Source organism: Barbus barbus (genome assembly GCF_936440315.1).
Source record: "Barbus barbus genome assembly, chromosome: 31".
In the NCBI taxonomy this organism is placed as follows: Eukaryota; Metazoa; Chordata; class Actinopteri; order Cypriniformes; family Cyprinidae; genus Barbus; species Barbus barbus.
In genome coordinates this window covers 10,004,977-10,019,420 of record NC_136759.1, presented here as the reverse complement: position 1 = coordinate 10,019,420, position 14,444 = coordinate 10,004,977, and the positions used below count along the sequence as shown (strand labels likewise).

Sequence of the window (14,444 nt, the reverse complement as noted above, 5' to 3'; positions counted from 1 at the left end):
ATGTAGTGAACATGCTAAATCAGGCCATTAATACAAATCTTTATTCTGACTAGTCGACTATGAAAGAAATTGCTGTTTTGCCCACCTCTATTTTGGGTAAAATATCAATATATCATTTGTGGTATTGTATGTACATCACAATAGCATCCGTTTAGCAGAGAATGTAAGCGTATGCCATCTCAATATTCTGAGTGCTCAGCACTGATCACATAAAAGGACTATAAAGGCTTGAAACAGCACAGAATTTAAAGGTGCATTAATTTCGGAGCCGAGTTTGAGATAACTCATACTTAAGTCAAATAAAACCCCCTGACGTGACAAATGGTCCTACCGAGAGGCAGCCAGAGAACAGCATGTCTCAAGTTGTCGGCAAATGGGAGAGATGAGTAAAACCAGCTGAGCAAATGAGGCCCTGGCTGCGCTCACACAGAGCAAAGTGAACGGTTTACTCAGAGCACACAGGGGAAGATGACTTTTACTGCAACCCCATCCTCGCTCCCTCCCTTCCCCCACTCGCTCTCTCAGTAACACAAACTCTTCCTCTCTCTCTCTCTCTCTCTCACTGTCTGTAGTGAGTGAATGTCAGAGGGTGAGTGTGCATGGCCTTGAGTCGCGTCAGAAGCACAGCGAGGGTCGTGCTGCCTACAGGCGTCCTTGAACTGCATCTGCAAGACAAAAAAAAAAAAAAACCTTCACGGTACCCAGATAGATATCTCAAATATCCTGGCTTTCTCGCTATCAGTCCCTGTGATGAAAAATTTCATAGAGCCCGTGTACCTCTAACCTCACACCACAGAGGAATCGCAGAGTTATCTGCTTGTCTAGCCAAAGATACGATTTGCAATATGAAGGCAGTGCATCGTCTAAGAGATGACACACGGAAGGGAATCGAAGTATAAGGGAGCTTAAAAGGAGGTCAGATAGCTTACGCACACTGATGTAGTGTTTCTCCAGTTTGAATGCCATCAATAACAGGGACATGCATGCCATGCCACCCAATTACATAAAGGACGTGCGGAAATGCCTTTCTGCTGCAATGTTTTGGCCAAAAATGGCAAAAAAAAAAAAAAATACTAAATACTGATAAAAATATTTTTGGTTTGGGTTAAAAAAAAAAATGTTGATCAATAATAATAATAATAATAATAATAAATATCAAAATCATTGGCTTTTCAAAAAATGCTAATTTTAAAATGTATTGTTAATAATGAACTAAAATATTAATTTAAAATAATACTGCAATCAGAATTTATGTAAACCATAAAATTTTATTTTTAATTATTGTATATTTTTAAGTAAATGTAAACCATTTTATGTAATTACACCTAATTAGATTGCCATCCATAACAGTGAAATGCATGTTACAAAAATGGCTAAAAATTTTATTTTTGGTTTTGGTAAGAAAATAAAGCACATCAAAATACTAACTGCATTTAAAAGGAATTACTTTAAATTGACAATTAAAAAGTTAAATAATATTTATATTATAATATTTGTGAAAAAAAAAGCCTTCAGAATTCTTAATTTCAGCTCAGAAATGTCCCTTTTTCATTTTTTTTACTAATTAAATATACACCATTTTCATAATTCCACCCTCCCACCTCAAAGAATGGTATGAACTACTCTGAACGCTATTGCATTAACACTTCGTAGATGCTCACCCTAGATAGGTGGCTTTTTCTGGGAGGTCAAAAACAGATACATGCAGAGCTTTTACAATGTGAACGATGACAGATTCTCAGAGGCCCGGGCCCCCTTCTGAGGAAGTAGAGTTGACCCCCTCGGCAGATGAAACCCTACACCCAGCCAATCGTGGCCGCACTGGTACCCAGCTGTTCTTGTCCTGCACTTGGGTGTGCTTCAGCCTGCATAGAGCGGTTTTTAGTTTAACCTCAAGAGGGTGATCAGGAGGGGACGGAATTTAGCGTTGTTCATCATCCCAGCCTGGTATGGCTGAAAACATGTTGCCAGATATCTTATCTGAAAATACTATGCATGCAGGTTGGCCTGCGGAGCTAAGTTTACACAAGTCAGTGGAATGCTAGGACACATTTGCCTTTCACAACACTCAAGATGCATACCGTGACAAGTAAGTAAAAAACAGAGCTCGTTAAATGTTGAAATTGGCAAACGTAGGCAAGAATCCTTGTTCTTAACAGGAATATGCTGTATGGTTATTTGAGCATGGTGGTATCCATTTCTCATGTGGCAACGGGCTGAACAACTGCCAGGGGTCCTGATAAGGAACTGAGACTAGGTGACCCTGAGATCAGAGGTTATGTTCGCCGACAAAATAGAAAGGCTGATTAGTTAGTCTGTCTTCCCCTTTAATATTAAGGGCAACATCACAGAACAAAGAACCAGCCCAAAATGCTGGGCAACAAAGCTTAAAAAAATGAAATAAAATAAAATAAAGAATATGTATTGAATATTTTATATATTGTCATATACCTTTAATTTCTTTATGTTATGCATTTTCTCTATGGGCTGAAGAATGACAATAGCATTTAAAAAATAAAAATTAAGATATTTCTGTTACTCAAGTTTGAAGTATTGAAGTATCTTAAAGTATTAAAACATCTGTCTTAACATTCTCATACTTGCTCTTTAGGAAACTTTTGGTCATAAGTGTATTAAAATCATCACAAAATCATAATTTGCATACCTAGCAAAATCATCAAAATCATTGAAAAAAAGAAAAAAAAAAGAATATTAAATACATTGCCCAGTCAGTGTGGTTTACACTCTAGAAATATTTCCTGTAGACGGTACTGAATCAATGTCATATTTTTATATTTGTAATAACCTTTCAGATCAAGGTAATTCTATTCCACAAGATTCCGAATTCCATTCCAAGCCCTTTAAACTTATTTCACTGGGACTCTTTGCTTTGTGTTGGAGAAAATAGGTCACATATAGTCTTCCACTTTTTTTTGACTGGACAAAAGAAAAGTTCAGCTGAGTTTTATCACATAACTCAGCAGAGACCACCTTCATTAACCCCAGCGAAGAGAGATCAAGCGCTCATATTGCCATATGTGCTTTGGAGCCCTTATCAGCCAGCATGTATGTGAGACAGGCTGATCTTAATTAAATACTGCTCCTATCCAAAGGCTATGAAGTGCACTCGTTTTTACTCCCTTCACTGCTGCCTTTTCCCATTCAGGGAGGAGATTATTTCAGCGGCTAATGGCGGAGGACTCTAAAAATCCCTTGCCTTATTAAGTAACATACTGTGCCTCATGCTATCTTAAGCAAATGGTTTCACTGGAACTCGCTAGAATTCAAAGCTGAGACCTAACACCATGGCTTTGGCTGTGACAGGTTGCCTCATTTTGGAGTCACACGTTTACTCACTTGTTAGGTAGCAAATGGTGCTTGTTATTACAATTCTCAATTTCAACTCATCAACATCAATTGTTACCTATATGTTAATGCGGTCTATTTTAATTCACATTAAAATATAGTGGAAACAGCATGGATGAGGATTTGAAACTAATTTTGAAACTAAATAACCAAAGACGCTACTTTACATAGACCATCTATTTTAAAACATAGCAGACAGAATACAACAAACATGTCTAGTGTATAAACACCCCAAGTCTACCATGGGCAGAACAACTAAATCAAGAGCCAGTGATTGGTTTATGTTCACAGATATGGAAATAGAACAAACAATATTGACTTCTAACACTTTATGAAATATCTATTCAATGCCTTCACTGCCAAAACAATGATATTGAATTACCTTGACTGTGGTTTATTTTAGCAAATATTGATTAATTTGATTCATTCCTATCAGGTAATTAATATGATTACATACATGCTACTTAATTCGCTTGATTTACCATATAATTTGTTAAGTCTTAAAATCTTTTTAAATGCCATAAATTTCACTAAAATACACGATGACTTGAGTTATTGTTACAACTATATTAATACAACAATATTAGAGATCACATTAATTTATTTTGGTTTTATACTTATAAGTGTGGAATTTTTGCAGGAAACTTTAGATCCTGTGGTAAATTTGACATTGGTACTCACTTTCCATTATAGTCTGGCCCGACAGAGCTCAATGTAAATAACGAGCTAGTGTAAAAATAGGCTTTTTTTGCTCTGGAAAATGTTCTTGTGTTGGCCTAGTCTGTGTTTTGCGTATTTCACATACCTTCCAGCCTGCAAACTGCCCGTCTAACCCTCGTCCGACCTTCAGCCGAGAGAGAAGCAAACATGGTTGACCTGCCACTAAACTTTCCCTGGCTGGATGATAAGCGATTGTTTAATTATATTCATCTTCATGGATCTGACGTTGTTCCAGGATGATGTCAGAGCTCAGCAAGGTTAGCGGGAGCTGAAAGTGGATGGGAATGCTAAAGCCACCCACTGCAGCACTTTGCAGGCAGCAACTTTATTTTCTGCTTTGTTCCACGAGCTCAGAGGGCAGCTTCACTATCCGCTGTTACCGAGGGCATACAAGGGCATCCGCCGAATACAGGCGAACTGGTTGGGAACACTGTGGAAGATTGCGTTAAAGACAAATAAATGCCACTCAAACGTGAAATACGGCAGCTCTGCATGCTAATAGCCTGTTGGATGCTAGCCCACGACAAAATGTTTGCAAAATGAACGTATTTTGGGTTTTATACGCTATAATAGTATCGCTTTTCGATGAGGTAACTTTCAAGCACCACATTTGTTCAAAACTTCGAAATTTTAGCAATCGTAATCATATTTTAAGGAGGTACACCCTTTTTTAGCGCAAACTAGGGGTGTGGGCGTGAACATGGAGGACATGCGAATGTTTTCATGACAACAGCAGGTCTTATGAAGTGATCACTCAAAGGCAGGTCAATTCCCTTTGATAGATAGGTTTACGTGTGTGCACCTCAGGGGGGGGGAAGAGTACGCAGGGCTGCTATAAAACATCTTTAATGGCTGAACCCGGTGCTGCACCAGTCTTCATCTCATTTACAGGCAACTTGGATGTTTTATCACCTTCAGCTCTCCTTGCAAGCCTCGTCACCCACACAAACCAAGCGGGCGGATGGTGGATGAGCAGACCCGAGCGCCAATTATGTCATTGCCCTTATTTACGCCATTCAAATGTTTTCAGGTCAGCTCTAATCTCCTCCTAATCAGCGAGGTCAAACCACAAAAAAGTGCATATCGCTTCAAAAAACAGGCCAGCAAAATCAGAGGCGTCTAGCTGCGAATGTCAGGCGAACCACAATTGCATAAGCAACAAAATGGCACATAAAAGATGAAAATTGTCAGCCTGCTGTGCATAAAATGGAGGTTAACTGAAGCATGTGTGAAATTGTGTCACTGCAGTTGACCGGAGTTGAGTTCTAAACTTAGTAACTGTCGTTATAGATTATCGTAAATCCCCTTAGATTTGTTCTGAAAACAGATCGATTGTAAGTGGGCTACTAATACAACTTATCCCATCTTATGTAACATACTGTGCTAGTGAGACCAGAACTTAGTCAATAGTGTGTCAAAATATAGATGTTTACGCCTACAAAAAACTCCTATGCGCAGATTAAAACAATAAGGTTCTGCTATCAGCAAAATTCGACAATCCAACAAGTGGCCTCCATTTTGTGCACTTTGGCCCAAATAATTCTACCCTAGCATAGCAGTTCTGATTCTGTGTTCTAGTTCCTTTCTGCTGATGCCACAAATGAACACAGCACAGCAAAAAAGTTACCATGAGGTTTGTGCTAAGAACAATCACATCAGTCTGCCCATCTAGCATGGTGAAGAAAGGACCAAATCTATCTTTTTTTTTTTTTTTCTCTCAGTTTTCAATAGGAGGTTTTAGAAAATCCTCTTTCTGTAATGCCATTTTATAGCAAAACTTTGTTGGTGGGATACATCATAAAACACATAAGGTGATGTTAATTGGTCTTGGAGCAGGGGAATTTAAATAGCCAGGCTCTCATCATGTACAGAGGACATGTCCTTCCGAATATTCAACTTCTTTAACTACCAATATGGGCTTTTCGACAGCTGATTCATAAATTATTACATTTGGTCACCTCAACTCTGAATGCGTGGAAACCCAATCAAATACATGTAAACATATTATACAAATATAATTTTTATTTCACACACAAAATAATGAGGAAGTCACTAGATATATATATATATATATATAAAAAAGACATTATATGGTTATAGAACCATATGGTTATAGAATATATACTAAACAAACAGTATATGAATAATGTTATCTTTAAAGGCCTATATAATAATAACAATAACAAACTGATAATATTTTATTAACATATTGCAGATTTCTCAATAAACATACACTACTGTTCAAAACTTTGGGGCTGTAAGCTTTTTAAATGTTTTTGAATGAAGTCTCTTATGTTCACCAAGGCCACATTTATTTGATAAAAAATACAGCAAAAACAGTAATATTGTGAAATATTACTACAATTTAAAATATGTACTGTCTATTGTAATATATTTTAAAACATAATTTATTGGCGAAGCTGAATTTTTAGCACAAGTTCTCCAGTCTTCAGTGTCTCACGATCCTTCAGAAATCATTCTAATATGTTGATTTGCTGCTTGCTTCTTATCAATTATTGCTGTCAAACGATTAATCACATCCAAAATAAAACTTTGTTTACATGATATGAGTGTGTACTGTGTATATTTATGTATGCACACACATACAGTATATATGTAAAAATATTTACATATAAATATTTATATTCATATATTTCATATTATATATTTATATAAATATATTTAAAATATAAACATAACTTTTTTTTCTTAAATATATACATGCATGTGTGTCTATGTTTATTTTGGATGCGATAAATAAACACAGCACCTTTACTAATCACCCCCCCCCCCTCTAAATGATAATAATGATCAATTTCACCTCAGTACAATACATCTCTTAAATAGCCTGGCCTAACGTTTTACTTGAGGCTATTACCTTCCACAAATAACAAATCATGTGTTCAGGTGATCTGACACACACAGGTTTCTTCCTGGAGCCTTGTTTTCACCTCAGCTCCTTGTTCATAATTAACCCAAATCACTGGTCGAGGGAAGATCATGTGTCCCAACCTGACAAAACAGCTTATTAAACCGTGCTTAACCTTGGTGCGACTCCTAAAGTGGATGTCAACCTTGAACTGTGGATGACACACTACAGCCAAACGGCCTTAATCCACTCAACAGAGCAGGCTGGATCAGGTTTCGGCCCCCATTATTGGAGATGCCCACTAAAAATACACCAACGAACAGTAAAGTGCTGTTCCAAAGCAGCCTTGATGATAATTATCTCAGCCTGGTGGGAAACAATCTGGACCTCTGGGTCAGGTCTAAGGCCGCGCACGAGGGTGACGATAGTGTCATCCTCAACGCTGTGACCAAGACATGTCCGCCACTTCCAAGGTCTCGCAGAGCTGTTGTCTTTAGTATGCGCTACTTGGGGGAAGGGTAATGTTCTGATTTACTGATGACTATCAGATGGAAAAACAGCTGCCCCTTTGTGATGAATGAGGTGACACTTTTTGTTCAAAGCACCAATAAAACCAATGACCACAACAAAAAGACTACACCTCTCTAGCGATGCAAAAGCACCAAGAATTAACATATCAAAGTGGCATGTTGAAAACACAGGACTGTAATGTTTACCCAGCTGTCCCTCGTGTTTCTGTCTCTCAATCACTCATTCCTTCCACAGTCCAAACACGGAGGGCAACCAGACTACGCCAAAAAAAAATGTGCCATGAGCTGAACTCAACAAAACCACATCCCCGGGTAACGGCATGAACTACACACCCACAACATGTTGTGAAGGGGTGCCTGCTGTTGCTCAGTAACAGATTAGCCCAGTTTATGCTTTAGCGCGGTGGATCCGCTGCCCATCACCACTCGCTCTCTGCCAAATCATGGCCAGAGGACTTTCCAGACACTCACGCTAAACAGTCCTTGACCATGAACTGTCTGACTGTTCAAACATTTTCAAAAACCTTGAACACTTCTCTGTGATGCCCATATTGCCACAGAACTTAATATAATATCTCAAGTGATATATTTCTTGATAACAGCACATCTATTTTACAGTTTCAGCCGCCTTCGGAAATAACAGCCATGGTATTTAACTCTGAAATGAGCAAAGCATACAAGAAAATATTAAATGTCTTTAAAGAACATATTTTGGCTGAACATGGTGTTCCCTCTCATTCTCAGTGCCTCTGGCAATAAGAAGTTAATTTACTAGTTGTAGAGAGACGCATTTGAGAAAACAGAGTGACTGTCAAGAATGGAGAAATATAGGCTAAATATAGTTTGAATAATAAATAATATGGAATAATTACAAAATCTATCACTTGAATATTACAAGAATATTACATTGTAACTATGACTTAATGAGCCACATTTGAAGTCTTAAAAATGATAAATAAAACATATGCACATATATCGGTTTAAAATCAGGCTGGATATAATCACAGTATAAACAGTACAGCAGAATATCTACCAGCTGACACATTTCCACCGTGGCACATAATATATCATCAAACCATCCTTCTCTAATCTAAACTCTGAAAAGGCCAATGCACTGTACGAGCAGACGGTAATACCCAATGTTTGTATTCAAAGTGGTGACACAATCTTTTCTCACCATATGTTATAGATTACAAGGCAATGAATTCAGTTTAATTAACTCTTAAGAAACACCTTGAAGGTCTAAGTTCAAGCTGTGCATTATTTTCTTGATCTGCTCACGACAGAGCCGTCTTTGTCTCGGCAGGCAACCGTTGGATTAGATTTTCCTAACGACATCTAGCAAGCACGACCTCATATCTTATCGAACTGGGTACACAAAAATGCAGCCGGTGAAATCACCCGCGTCGTAATGTCGCCACAGAGCTCCTTGGAAATACTTTACTTTCACAGTACCTGGCAGAAACCAGTCTCAAACACAAAGAGTACGATCATAAGACCGTCATGGTCCCAAAAAGTGGGTACGGTGATTCCTTTCGTGTGGCTCTCAACGTGGCGATAAATCCATTACCTCAGCCTCACGTCCATCTCACATGCTGCTGTCCTCTCTGGCCATATATCAATCTTCTCAGTAATTCATAAATTCTAAAAATCCCCTTTTAGTTAATTGCCAAAGCAATTTAATTTCTAAAAAAGCACTCTGAAGAGCAAGTCATAATGAAGTAGGGATACATCCAGAGACTCTCTCTGATAACACCGCTCTTTTTGCGCTTGCTGGTGTGAGTGGATGAACGGTGAAAGATGCTTGCATTAAAGCCATATAATTATGTGAGGGTGAAGCACTCCACAGCTCGGCTTATTGTAGCAGACACAATGCCCTTGCCTGAGCTCTGTAGGCTCCAGAAAGGGGAGGCGGCTAAGAAGTTGTGAAGGACAATCCCCCCTAATAGGACAGCACTGCGGCGGCCTTGGACTCTGAATTCTATGCTCGACAGGGGACATACATCAATCCGTCAGCCCAGCCACAGACAGCCCTGTAACCTTCAAAAGTCTCAAGATCGGTGAGGAATGATTGGCATTCGAGTGAGCCACTTTTCTCAGTGGGCTTTGCTTCATGTAACCTAGGGTGGTTAAATTAAGACACCATTGAATAGCAGTCTTAAGTCCAATTTAACTATCGCCCCTACTGCGTCCTCTCAAGCCTTCAATTATGCTGATCCTGCCACACGGTGACCTGCGAAAACCTTTATCCCCACGGCCATTAAAGCTGTCTAGAGACCTAGACGCAGGAGCCAGGGCAATGCATGTTGGAAATGATCGACTCAACCCGCCGTTCTAATTCAAAATTGACTGCAGAACCAAAATGTAGTGGTTTTGGTGAATATTTCTGGAAAATATTTGCAGAATCAGCCAACATCCAAAACAACTAAAAGAGTGAAAGTTCTAAAAGTCACTGTGACATTTAGTTATAAGTAGCAATCTGCAGGAGCTTTTCACGCTTTCTACAGTGATTTTGGAGGAAAAGGTGCAGAATTCTGTGCTATGGATTTTAATATGGTAAAAATGTGTTTAACGGAGCTTTTATTGGTATATGGGTAGCTGCTGTAAAATACTTCTGGGACATTGACATACTACAATACCTCTAAAACTGTAAAAGTATTGAGGAAACGGAAGTGGACGATCGTTTCTTATGTATTGTGATGCACACACGAGAGATGTTTATAAAAAATGTAAAATGTAGGGCAGAGACTTGGTTCTATGCATTAGTTGTTGATTGGATGTTAAGATGTGTGCGTTACACTCAAAAATAAATGTGAGCATATGCATTAAGTATTCATGCAGACTTTAAAGTTAAAGGATTAGTTCACTTTCAAATTAAAATGTCCTTATAATTTACTCACCCCCATGTCATCCAAGATGTTTATGTATTTCTTTCTTCAGTCGAACAGAAATTAAGGTTTTTGAAGAAAACATTCCAGGAATATTCTGCATATAGGACTCCAATGGACTCCAAACGGTTGAAGGTCAAAATTACAGTTTCAGTGCAGCTTCAAAGGGCTATAAACGATACCAGAAGATGAATAAGGGTCTTATCTATCGAAACGATCGGTCATTTAAAAAAAAAAAAAAAGTATATGCAGTATCCGAGTGTTTACAATTTGAACGTGCAAATACTAAGTCAAACGCAGTTTACAAAAAAAGGGAGTTACAACTCAACGAGTTTACAAGGTAAAACAACGATGTCGGACGATTTTGAACTTGGAGAAGATGAGATGGAGCCTACGTCAAGCGTGACCTTTTCAACGCCATTACGTATTGACCATGTATCGCAAAACGGGCGAGCATTTTTTAGCTGCACATATGTCATAAATTGCATACCTAATATTGGCCTACTCTATAAAAACATCACTGATACACATCGCTCGCCTCAGGCTGACATTTCTATTCTACAGATGGTAAAATCATTTCTGTGGTGTACTGCTGATAGATGAGCTGGCACACGGAGACATGATTTAAGATGCTTCATTCCTTTTGCACTCCACTTTTGCTTACGCCATTAGTTTAATACAGGACTCTTTGCTTGCATTTGTCTTTTTTCTAACCACCCCCCCTCCTCACGGACCACAACACGAGCCAATTTAAGAGGCACTGTAAATGTATTTTTCTTAAAAGCTGGTGCACTGCTGAGATCTCATTGATCTCTGATGTTTACAAGATCACGTTCAGCTGGTTGTCTCTTCAACAAGCCGTTGCTTGCGCACGCACCTCTCCTCCTGATTTATCTGACCCCGATCTCACAGTGGGCTGGCTGTAATTTTTTTCCTCGCAAACTATGAATAATGTACTTCAATCTCCATTATGGTCAATCAATTATGGGTTATGATTGAGGGGCGTGGTGACCTCCTGTCTGGTAGATGATCCTGTCATTATCTCATGAACAATGAACCCCTTCCAGCAATCCATACGGAGACACGCGCACACACACAAACATTTCACCTTTTCACTCCATCCCTCCTCATCCTGGCTTTCTTTCCACATGGTCAGATGGCATATACTGTTCTGCCCTGTGCAAAGCGACAGGAGTATTTCTGTCTCTCTACGCCAACCGCATACTCTGTCAAAGTCCATGCGAATTTGTAATGCGATGAACTGACATCATAATATTATTCAGAACTACAAAAAAGCAAAGCAAGAGTTGGCAAACATTTCCGTAAGGACATGTGAGCATCATTTGGGAGTCCAACCATATACAGAAAAGACCACAAGCACTTCTATGCATAATCAAAAACAAAACTAAGCAAAAATGAACTTGAATGAACAGGAATGTTAGCGAATCAAGTCGTTCCAAACCTGTATGACTTATACTTTCTTCTGTGAAACACAAAAAAAATGATTTTAAAGAACAGCTTTTGTCAATGCAATGAAAGTAAATGGGGTCAAGAACAACATGGAATGCCATTGACTTTCATTGTATGAAATTAAATCTTTTGTGTTCCACAGAAAATGGAAAGTCTTGGAATGACGTGAAGGTAAATAAATGTTGAAAGATTTTCAATTGTGGGTTATCTAGCCCTTGAATAACAAGCGATGTTACAAGCAATGATTCATTTACAAATACAGACAACTTGAGTTGGAATTTAGTCCACAAATATTAGTATTAACTGGCTGTTATCACTATCCAAGATATTCACCTCTTTTAATCTAGACTTCAGTGACAAGATTGTTTACAAAAGCTTTCCTCACAGCCTTTTAAGAAAGGCTAAGAGCAACATTTTAAACAAAACCACACAACGTAATAAAGTAAGCTTTAACATAATGTGAGTGGGTACTCTGGTTTTTGGGTTACATGTTATCATGATCTTAAGCAAGCTGTTCCTCCCGAAATGCAAACATATGGGACTTTTTAAGGCGAGAGCAAACAAAGAGTAAGGTCTGATGTAAAAAGAGAACCACCTCTGTGGTTTTTATTTAGTCATGCTTTACACGAACATAAAAGTGAACATAAAAAAATGCTTCAAAATGAGTCAGTGTCTCTACAGATCATAATATACAGCTGGGCTAATGACACAGCACCATGCGCATTCAATACGGTCAAATGTCATGAGGTATATCTATGAGTCAACAACCTGAACATTATATACTTCAGGACCTGTTGTTGTTCACAGTTCCACACTGATTTGAGAAACACAACAAAAGCCAGAGGCCTAAATGTATAATATGTAAAGGTACACTCAGTAACATTATACTGACACCTACACTGGCCTGGAGGAGTGTAGTATGTTTACTAACTGCTGCCGCTACACTAAATCGGTTTATCTTTAGTTTTTCTCTGTTTCAAACTTAACTATATAAATACTTATAATACATATTCTTGGATTCAATCACAATGCATGTGCGTGCGTTGTTGGTGATTCACGCTGTAAAACAGCTGACAAACTATTGTGATTTCTCTCCATGGAACAGTGGCCAACATTGGCATTTCAGCGTATTTTTTTTTTTCTTTAATGTCTATGCGTTGCAAAACACCTGCTTTTTAAAAGTGTAAAATAAAGTAAATATCATTAATAGTAGAAATAACTCAATTGCATGAGATGACAGTGGGTCATGTGATATCAACATGGCTGCGCCCATTGGGGCGACCACCTCAACATAGAATAAAACTGCATTTTCTTTAAGGCATAGACTATATGACTAGAGCATCATATCAGTGTACATAATTTTAAAGCTATTTCTCAAAAGTTCAGTTAATTTGTATAACTTTGGTAATTAGCAAAATGGAGAAAAAAAAATACTCACCTTTAAATCCAAAAACATTAAGTAGCTACTATCCATCCACATGCTCAAAAAAAGTAAAATTAATCATATGATGTTCTTCTTACACATCTCATAGGCCACTAAACACAATAATATTTTCAGAAAGAATAAACACTAGATGTCATGAGAAAGATTGAGATAAGTTGATGTTCACAAGATCTTGGAGCACTTGAAAGATTTCACACAAACACTTCGAAGAGTCTCGGTTAGACTAAACATGAGGGAAGCATGGTGCCAGAGTCATCCTCTTATCACAGCGACAGTAACAATGTATCTAATGCTTTAACTCGGTTCGGCTGCTATTAGCACAACAACACTCTTTTATATCACATTTCACGTGCTTGCCAGCACCCTCTAGAAATGCACTTGAATTCTGGTATCTTAAGTATCACTTGAATTCTGAATTCTTAAGTAAGTCCTTGTCGCTTTCATGTAGGCTAATCGTTTGATCACATGCATAGAGGAAATTAGATAAATAAATAACGCACATATTATACGCGCATGCCCGCATGTAAACATTCAATGAAATAAATGAAGATTCAAAATGGAAACGTCAGCTCCCACCACCCCATATATCCCCTGTTTATTTTATAGACGCACGAGCCATTCAAATACACAGCGGATTCTGGCTTCGCTGCTAATGCACGGATAAAACAAACGAATAAATACATATACCAGAAATCTTATTTTCACACCCAGCCTTACCTGCGCGGATGCTGAAAAGAGAGAATCCCGTTGAAAATTATGCTGCATTCAGGGAATAGTGGGATACGCGTATATGATATTTCTCTTTACGAACAATTGAGATGTAAAAAAAAAAAAGGTGAATGGGGCTGACAACGTCTATTCCCCACATGTGCGGTTTTCTAGTGCTCTTGAGTCCTGCAGTCAGTCGCTTGACTGAATTGTTTATTCAAGGTATCCCCGGCACTCTGCAATGCCATGTTCACTCCTCCTACCCTCATGGACTCTAGTGAGATCCGATTCGCGAGAGAATCATTCTTGTAATGATTCGGCAGAACCGATTCGTTTGCATATCACCTAAGTGTATAAAAAAGATCTATTATGTTAACCACAGTTGCAACAAAATACCCTAATTCCTTAGCATTTCTTACTAAATAGTAAATTAACATTCATGCTGTGCT

The 14,444-nt window shown here is 38.3% G+C and overlaps 1 protein-coding gene across 2 annotated transcripts in view; it reads right to left on the bottom strand.

The window, feature by feature from the left end:
• LOC306851816 (nuclear receptor-interacting protein 1-like) overlaps window positions 1-14,238 on the bottom strand; it is a 35,538-nt gene extending 21,300 nt beyond the window's left edge. Inside the window, exon 1 of one of the 2 annotated variants that reach the window (XM_079388263.1) lies at window positions 14,005-14,238. The gene's annotated coding sequence lies outside the window, so the exon portion shown is untranslated. Of the gene's footprint in view, window positions 1-4,171; window positions 4,266-14,004 lie in introns of those variants that run through there. The other variant, XM_079388264.1, reaches the window with a different exon arrangement.
• Between the last annotated feature and the right edge of the window lie 206 nt (window positions 14,239-14,444).